Source organism: Tamandua tetradactyla, chromosome 23 (genome assembly GCF_023851605.1).
Source record: "Tamandua tetradactyla isolate mTamTet1 chromosome 23, mTamTet1.pri, whole genome shotgun sequence".
In the NCBI taxonomy this organism is placed as follows: Eukaryota; Metazoa; Chordata; class Mammalia; order Pilosa; family Myrmecophagidae; genus Tamandua; species Tamandua tetradactyla.
The window spans coordinates 21,221,537-21,231,631 of record NC_135349.1 but is presented as its reverse complement, the minus strand read 5'-3'; the positions used below and the strand labels follow the sequence as shown (position 1 = coordinate 21,231,631).

At 37.1% G+C, this 10,095-nt stretch overlaps 1 pseudogene; it reads right to left on the bottom strand.

The window, feature by feature from the left end:
• Positions 1-5,414: 5,414 nt before the first annotated feature.
• LOC143666538 (olfactory receptor 5M3-like) lies at positions 5,415-8,016 on the bottom strand (annotated as a pseudogene).
• Positions 8,017-10,095: the final 2,079 nt, after the last annotated feature.

Sequence of the window (10,095 nt, the reverse complement as noted above, 5' to 3'; positions counted from 1 at the left end):
CTGCAGATAACTACTCTCCTTTTGAGAAACAGCTTTTGGCCTGCTATTGGGCCTTAGTAGAGACTGAACGCTTGGTGGGTGTCTGACCCACCAAGCCATAAAGTTGGGCGTGCACAGCAGCACTCTATTGTAAAGTGGAAATGGTATATATGAGATAGAGCCAGAGCAGGTCCTGAAGGCACAAGTAAGTTACATGAAGAAGTGGCACAAATGCCCATGGTTTCCACTCCTGCTGCCACATTACCTTCTCTTTCCCAGACCAGAGCTATGGCCTCTTGGGGTGTTCCTTACAGTGAATTGACTGAAGAAGAGAAAACTCGGGCCTGGTTTACAGATGGTTCAGCACGATATGCAGGTACCACCCGAAAGTGGACAGCTGCAGCATTACAACCCCTTTCTGGGGTGTCCTTGAAGGACAGTGGTGAGGAGAAATCCTCCCAGTGGGCAGAACTTCGAGCAGTGCACCTGGTTGTTCATTTTGCTTGGAAGGAAAACTGGCCAGAGGTGCGTTTGTATACTGACTCATGGGCTGCTGCTAATGGTTTGGCTGGATGGTCAGGGACTTGGAAAGACCATATTTGGAAAATTGGTGACAAAGAGGTCTGGGGAAGAAGTATGTGGATAGACCTTTCTGAGTGGGCTAAAAACATGAAGATATTTGTGTCCCATCTGAATGCACACCAGAGGGTGACTTCAGCAGAGGAAGATTTTAATAATCAAGTGGATAAGATGACCCATTCTATGGATACCAGTCAGCCTGTTTCCCCAGCAACACCTGTTATTGCCCAATGGGCTCATGAACAAAGTGGTCATGGTGGTAGGGATGGAGGTTATGCATGGGCTCAGCAACATGGACTTCCACTCACCAAGGCTGACCTGGCTACAGCCACTGCTGAGTGCCCAATCTGCCAGCAGCAGAGACCCACACTCAGCCCCCGATATGGCACCATTCCCCGAGGTGACCAGCCAGCTACATGGTGGCAGGTTGATTACATTGGACCACTCCCTTCATGGAAGGGGCAGCGATTTGTTCTAACTGGAATAGACACATACTCTGGATATGGGTTTGCTTTCCCTGCTCGCAATGCTTCTGCCAAAACTACTATCCGTGGGCTTACGGAATGCCTTATCCATCGTCATGGTATTCCACATAGCATTGCTTCGGATCAAGGAACACACTTCACAGCAAATGAAGTGCGGGAATGGGCACATGCTCATGGAATTCTCTGGTCTTACCATGTTCCCCATCATCCAGAAGCAGCTGGATTGATAGCACGGTGGAATGGCCTTTTGAAAACTCAGTTATGGTGCCAACTAGGTGGCAAAAACTTGAAAGGCTGGGGTAATGTTCTCCAGGAAGCTGTGTATGCTCTGAATCAGCGTCCGCTGTATGGTGCTGTTTCTCCCATAGCCAGAATCCATGGGTCCAGGAACCAAGGGGTGGAAATGGGTGTGGTGCCACTCACTATTACTCCTAGTGATCCACTAGGAAAATTTTTGCTTCCTGTCCCTGCTACCCTGAGTTCTGCTGGTCTACAGGTTTTAGTTCCAAAACAGGGTGTGCTTTCTCCAGGAGAAACAACAGTGATACCACTGAACTGGAAGTTAAGATTGCCACCTGGCCACTTTGGGCTACTTATGCCTCTGGATCAACACACCAAGAAGGGGATTACATTATTGTCTGGGGTAATTGACCCTGACTATCAAAAGGAAGTAGGACTGCAACTACATAATGGAGGTAAAGAAGAGTTTTCTTGGAATATAGGAGATCCCCTGGGGCGTCTATAGTACTACCATGCCCTGTGATTAAAATCAATGGAAAACTGCAACAACGCAATCCAGGCAGGACCACTAATGGCTCTGAGGCTTCAGGAATGAAGGTTTGGGTCACCCCACCAGGCAAAGAACCACGGCCAGCTGAAGTGCTTGCTGAGGGGAAAGGGAACATGGAATGGGTAGTGGAAGAAGGTAGTGATAAATATGAACTTCGACCAGGTGATCAGTTACAGAAACGAGGACTGTAATGCTGTTTTGTTTGTGTTATACTATTTAAGTTATAAGATATCAAGTTTAAGAATGAATGTTGCCCAAGGATTTGCACGCTATTCTGGAGAGATTTAATGTGTTTCCAGTTATATGCAGGACAGTTGAGTATTGTCAGGTAAAAGAAAAAATGTGTGCTTATTTGTTTTCATTTGAAAATTAAGTATTGTCTAAGGTGATATATATATATATATATATATATATATATATATATATATATATGTGCCAAGTTGACAAGGGGTGGACTGTCATGGTTAGGGACAGGTGTCAACTTGGCCAAGTTGTGGTACCTGTTCATCTGATTGGGCAAGCGCTGGCCTGTCTGTTGCAATGAGGACATTTCATAGGATTAGGTCATGATCACGTCAGCTACATCCACAGCTGATTCCATTTGTAATCAGCCAAAGGGGAGTGTCTTCTGCAATTAGTGATGCTAAATCCAATCATGGGAAGACTTTTAAGGAGGACTCAGGAGACAGGTTGCATTCCTGCTTTGGCTGGTGAGCCTCTCCTGTGGAGTTCATCCAGGCCATCCATTGGAGTCATCGGTTTCGCAGCCTGCCCTGTGGATTTTGGACTCCGCGTTCCTACAGTCACGTGAGACACTTTCATAAATTTTATATTTGCAAGTGTTCCCTGTTGATTCTGTTTCTCTAGAGAACCCTAACTAATACAATGTCCCTAAAGGTTGACAGAGTATCAGATGATTCCCTGATGGTAAAGTTTGACAGTCCCATTTGTTTTCTCTCATCCTTCATGGGACTTTGCCAATACATTTTGATTATATGCTTAATATATTCTAGGATGTATCTAGCCATTACTTAAGGCTACAGGATTAAAGGCCCTCATTCTTATTCTGGGTGCCCTGTGTTTCAATTGTTTAAATGAGCTATCCAGACAGGTTGAATTAGATTATGTGCTACAGAAAATTTAGGTTTTGGACAGAATAAACCTTTCTTCCTTTGGTCTCAAAGAGTAGGTGTGATTCTAAAATATAGACAATGTCTTCCTTACCCCTGTGTTCAGAATTACCTTAACAGGCTCTCAAAATCCAAAAATAATAATTACCACTCTGGGCTAAATGTATCTCGTACAAGAGCTTACAACTAGGCTCCTGTTTTCTTATAAGCATTTTCTAAAGGATACCATACCATGATTTTTCTTTTGTTTCTGGTTTATTTTGCCTCACCAAATGTCCCACAGGTTGATTCACATTGTTGCATGCCACACAACTGCATTCCTTTTTGTAGCTGCACAATATTCAGTCATATGTATACATGTGTACTTTCACTTTTAAGCAGATTCTAAGTATTAACTCACCACATGTATAGAGTTGTGACTAATGATATCCCCAATTTTGAAGAATAAAATACACATTTTATAAAATAAATAAGAGCTTAGGTTTTTTTTTTTAATCAAGTTCACAAAGTTAGCAAGTGAAATAATAAGGTTGGCTTCCTAAGTTGTTCATGAACTCTGAAGTATGTACTGCTTATATTTGATCTGGAAAACTATGAGCAGAAGTGTGGTCAGGTAAAGCCTTCTTTTGTATCACTCAGTGCCCAAGTACTCTAACTCCAGAGTCCTTCCCATCTACTATAGGGAAAACCCATCAGCTAATCTCATTTGCACCAGAGTATTATAACCTAAAACCCGCAGTCTTTAGAAAATCTAAACTTTAAAGGAATCTTGTGTGTGACTGTGTGCATGCATATGTGGGTATGTGTTTGACAGTGAAAGGGAAACAGAGACAGAGACAGAGAAAGACAAGAGATATGGAGGCAGAGGGAGAGATAAATGTGCTTTGTAGTTAAATGTTGGAGATGATTAAATATAATTAAGCTGATAGATATAAAAAATAATTATAACAATTCCATGGATTAAAAAATATATTTTTTACAGAAGTACTGTGAATTTTCATCAGGTGGCAAAACACCTTAAGCTCTGCCAGAGTAATCAAGGCCGATGGACATTACCAGTCAGAGAGGACTTTATAGACCTCAGTCTACAAAACTGGATGTGATGTAAGTGACTTGTCCAAGATCACCTACAAATTAATTTGAAATTTGTAAACTCAAAACAGCACCACGATTTAACCCCTGACTTTGGGATAGTTATTCCTCACGTAACACTCACTGTCCAAAAATGTAAGCAGAAAGTGTTCCATTTTTGAAAAATTAAGTGTTGAGGATTATCCAACCCCATCTTCCCACCTCCTACAAAGTTTTAAAATGCTCTAAAATCATACTTTGAAAATATTCATTATCAGCAATTAATTTGAAGTATAACTGTTACCAATAAATGGCAAGTAATTGGTTTTACCCACAAAATAAATTACTTTCAATCCATCCCCAAAGTAGCATTGAGTTAGTTCTTATAGTCATTAAGAGTTTAGGTTTTTCAACCATAGACACAGTTATATAACATTTAAATTAAATTAGCATTAACTTGCATATAATTGGTTTTTTAAAGGTTGTTCATGCTATCTGTTATGCCTGTGTGGATATGAGTTTGTATGTGTTTCTGGTAGCCCATAAGGAAAATAAAGATTCAACAAAGGACAAAGAAGAATGTTTCTTTTCACATTGCAATAATCTTATTTTATATTTGCATGATTGAAGAGAAATTTGTAATTATTTACATGTGTAATTAAAAATGTGTGACTTAAAGCATTTAACTAAATATTTAATATCTACACCCAAAATAAAGGTGACTTTTTGATTGATTTATATATTGATTTGGGAAAACATATAGACTTTTGGGGAATATATTTTTGCCTCAAGTTGTGGCTTATAAAATGAGATACAAGAGATATCAAAATTTATTAAGATTATCACAGTGGGAAATTAATGTTCACAGCAAATAGTTACCCTCACCAACAATTTTATTTCTTTCAAATATAAAAATTAACCAAAGAAACTAGGCATCATATCTTAGTCCCAGATGAACAAAATATTCTGAAATAAATATCAATTTAATCTGTTAGGTCAAATCCAGGAAGCCATGCTTTTATAATTGTGTACACATCTATTAATTTTACGCACTGCTCCATGAGATTATAGGTCAAAGCCATTTTGGTTAGGGCAGGTGAGAAGTGCACAATTTGGCACTGTAGAGTTAAAACACTGTAGTTACTGTAATCTGTAAAGACATACAGTTACTAGGGTGTTTCTCTTAGGAAGCAAGAAGACACAGATAAATAACCAAATGTGTAAGTTTTGCTCTTTCATAAGTGGAAATCTCTGAAGAGTCATGCCCTTCCTCAAAACGAAAGTAGAATTAAGCAATGTCATAGCTATTAGAGAGACTCTCATTTAAAAATCATGTTTTGAAACAAAATAAAATATGCTGGTAATTTTTTCTGCCACTAATTACCCTTTAAATAGGCAAATGAATAACCATTTTTAAAATTCATCCACTGAACTTTTGAACACATAAAAGGATCTTTGGATTTTACTAGAAACTTGAACACCTTCTCAAGATCATTTTTCCACTTTTAATTTAAATAACAATTATGCCACTCAAATATTTCCATTTTAACTACTTTCATTTATACCATATCAACTAATCCTCACTAATTATACCACCGGGAATGGGTCAATCTATTGGTTTTACTCCAAATTTGAGTCTCTCTCTTTCTCTTTCAAAACACAAGTCTTCAGTTTTACTTTCCCATGTTCTGGACAAAAATGCATTGTCAACAAATATTTGTGAAAAATATGAGTAAATTAACTCAATTTTGTTTTATTGACATGGTTTCCTGATTACTTTGCTCGTGGCTTCTTTCACATCCTTGTTCCTTAGTCTGTAGGTCATGGGATTCAGCATGGGAATCACCGTGGTATAAAGCACGGCCACCATTTTCTCCTGCTCCACTGACTACTCAGTGGGTCGCCTGAGACACATGAATATGAGGGTCCCATAAAATATAGTAACAGCTGTCAGTCAAGTGGGACCCGCAGGTGGGGAAGGCCGTCTTCCTCCCATCAGCAGAGCACATGCGTAGAATGGCAATGAGCATGAACATATAAGAGATAACTACCATCAGTGAATACGTGAAGTTAATGTCTGCAAGTATGATAATTGTATATTCTTTTACAAAGGTTTCCAGCACAGGCCATTTTGATGAGAGGTGGGTCCACACAGTACAAGTGGTTGATTTCAATTTTCTCACAGAAGTACAAGCCATATGTCCATAGCGTTGCTGCCAGACTAGTCAGAAAACCATATATGTAAGGGAAAGATATCAGTCGAATGCAAACAACACTTGATATTCTACTGACATAAAACAGGGGGTTGCCAATTGCCATATATCTATCGAAGGCCATCACAGCAAGAATACAAATTTCTACATGTGCAAGGGCCAATGAAGAAAAAACGCTGTACTAAACAACCTGCATAAGAAATAGTTTTTGTCTCTGATAACAGATTTTCCTCATTTTAAGGGTGACATTGGAAGAAAACCAGACATCAACGAATGACAAATGGCTGAGAAAAGAGTCCATGGGGCTATTAAGCTGTGGACTGGCCTTAATTAGTATGATCATACCAATATTGTCTACAAAGATGATAAGATAGACCACCAGAAAATTGATGAAGAAGAGAACTTGCCATTCCTGGTAACAGGTTAATCCCAAAAGAATAAATTCTGTCACATTAGTGAAATTGAGCATTGTCATAGTCATAAACCAGTATTAGTTTAAAACTTTGTGATGCAAAAAAGGAAAAAAGTGAGAAAAAATCCAGGAATTGTTCATTTCTTAATTTATATCTTTATCCATGTTTCCTGTCATTGTCACTTTATTGAGTATCTGTGACTGCACTTTGTCATTCTTTTCAGTGAAAATGTTTTTGGTGCATAAGTTTTGCTATTTTGAAAGTGGTAACAGCTAGGGAACAGGCTCTCTGAAGATGATTAAAATTAATAAATACACAGGCACTATTATATAGCAGTTATACCAAGTAATGGAATTGAAACATTAGGATGCTAAATACTTCATTAGCCCAATATCCAAGACTACTTCTTAACCATCCACTGTTGCTAACGTTGTTTGATATGTTCATTTTTTAAAGATATTATGGAAGGTTATAGATCTCTTTTTAACAGAATTCAGAAATTGTCTTTTACCTCTTGTCCCTTTTACATTTATAAGAATATTCTCCCCCATTTGAGTCCAAAGCTACTGAATCTAATAATTCATCAGCCTTAAATGTCAGATAATCTACCCTCAATCTTGTCCTAATTTAAATTTACAAGGGGGCAAACTGATCACAATAACCATCCATTTCAGCTATGAAATGGTTAACCAATTAATTCACATTCATGTGTTATGCATAGTACCTAAACAGAGGCTCTCCTATATCTAACACATTTATAATCTACTAGAGATCATAATTGCCATTTTCTGTAGATTCAAATGTGAGAAAGACATGGATATTAATGCCAGCATTTATACAGGAGTCAATTATAATAAGTAGTTTCAACATGTGTGACATATTAGTGTAGACTTAGAATGGGGGCAGAAATTGGGAAATGATACAGTCAATTTGGGAGATTCTTTGGAATCTAGGAAAACTTCTTGAATATTTCAAAAACATATTTTCAAATATAAGTTGCATAAAATGAACCTTTTAGTAGAACAATATTTCTCAAATTATATTACTGATAATACATTAGTATCAGGCATGATAACAGTAAGAATTATGGAGAAAAGACAAGTGTTCCTTTATCAAATAATAATGGGAAATCTTTAAAGTTTATCTAACCACTTAGAGAAACACAGTCTACTGTAATAAAGTCAACAATTTAAAATAAAGTCAAACAATTAAAAGTTCCATGGGCCAGAGTAGCACATCCAAATGAGGAATGTGTTATCACCAAAATCCGAAGAGACCAACTAGATGTTGTTCCTCTTTTTTGCTCATAGCAGGGACCAGATGCTGCCACTTATCCTTCACCTTAGAAGAGATATCTTGACATGCCCCACACCACTGGACACCTAGAAATTAAAAAAAAAAGTTCCATGGGAAAGAACTCACTGGAAGTTAAACTAACATTTACTTAGCTTTAAAAATTTAGGGTGCAAAGATGGTTCCATGGCAGAATGCTTGCCTTCTATGAGGGATATCAGAGTTTTATTCCTGGACCATGCACCCCTCAAAAAAATATATAACAAAGATTACATTAACATCATTGAACATTCATGGTCTTTGGAATAGAGAACAATTTGTCCAATATGAACATTGAAATATCTTTTCAGCAAGGCAATGGATTTGTTGAATATGGGATTTATGCCATGCCATCTGACAGCTAAATATCATATATAGGGCAAATTATGATTCCTTATTTCTTAGTTGTGATCTCCAGAATCACAGCTTTATCCAACAACAATTTGTTGGATTCTATCCATTATTATCATTAAGCAGTGATTAGGAAAGAAGAGAGAAGGCAAACAGGTTAATCTCATTGCTATGGTAAAAATAAGTAGACTAATATCCAGAAAAGTGATCTGTAATTTCCAACCACTCCACTTGGAAAGAAAATTTGCCCTTTTTACATTCAAGGTGAAAGCCACAATTCAAAGTGACTTAGACCAACTCTACATGACTATAGAGTCTCATGCTAAGCAATAAAAATTCATGGCATTAATGAGTGGATAAATAAAAAATTAAAAAACAATAGCAGCTAAAGTTGTCTAAAATTGGATAGACTGCTTTGGAATATATGTTCAGGATGCAAAATGTTTTAGAGAGTTGATAAGTTCATCTCTAAGGTCCTTTGTTTTATTGTATAAAAGAAAATTCCCTTCTCTCAGAGTTTCTGTGTCTTCTCCCCACCCACCCCAGTCCTAAGGCTTTGTATTACCTTCATGGAGATAATTTTTCCCTGGAGCACTTTTTCAATGGTTAAATTGACATGGCCATGTGGATTTAAGCACACAGTATATGGAGCTCATGAATGCTTAGAGAAAATGTGTAATCACCTTGAGTTATAATGGGACATCAATTTGCTATGTATAAATGGAATTTCCAATAAATCTACAGAAGTCTATGTCAGTGGCATTCACTTTGCTATTGTTCAGCTTATCACACACAACAGCATGTGTATTAATAGATTGGCCAAAATTCTTTATCCATCAATTTATTCTTTATTTTCCAATTTATCATTTATGTCATAAAAGATAAATTGCTACTTTAAAGGAATATAACTGTGAGGTTTTAAGAAGAATATGTGACATCAAATCACAGGAAGGAAAATAGTCAAAGTATATTTTCAATTTTGCTTTTCAAATATTATAGCATTTCTCAAACATGCAGTAATTGGAGGATAATTATTATGCAACTATCAAGGTAAGAATAAAGTAGAATGTTCAAAGCAAAAGAAATTCTGAATCAGTTTGCATTATAATTAGCAGTTTTAGGTGAATTGGTGGATGGTGCTTCTTCACTTTCAACAATGTGAGATAAATATGGTACAGACTGCTATTCTGCATGCATGTTTTTTCTCTGATGTCTCAATTCTTCCTAACATTTTTTTCTCTTTCTAAAGTTCAATGGAACCTTCTGACACCAATGTAAACTTAGTGTTCAACTAAAATTTCTAATGTAATTTTGAGGTGTATTCACACACCGTACACTCCATTCAATGCAGATAATTAATGATTAATAGTATCATCATATAGTTGTGCGTGCATCACAATGATCATTTTTTGTTCACTTGCATTACTCCAGAAAAAAATAAATAGTAAAAAGAGAACCCTAAACATTCCACCCCCACTTCCAAACCCTCTTATTGACCACTAGTATTGGACTCTACCTAATTGTCCTAAGACAATAGAGGTAGGTTAACTAAGTGGGCATACATATACATATATATATCACTGAAAAATTGGTACATAACAAAACATTCAGAAGTAGAGTCACACAAATATGGGCAACCAACATTTTTGTGTGTGTTATGTGATTTTAGAATCATCAAAGACCAATGTTACAGGACTACAGTTCAAGAACTTCAGGTATTTCCTTCTGACTATTTTAAAACTCTGGGCGCTA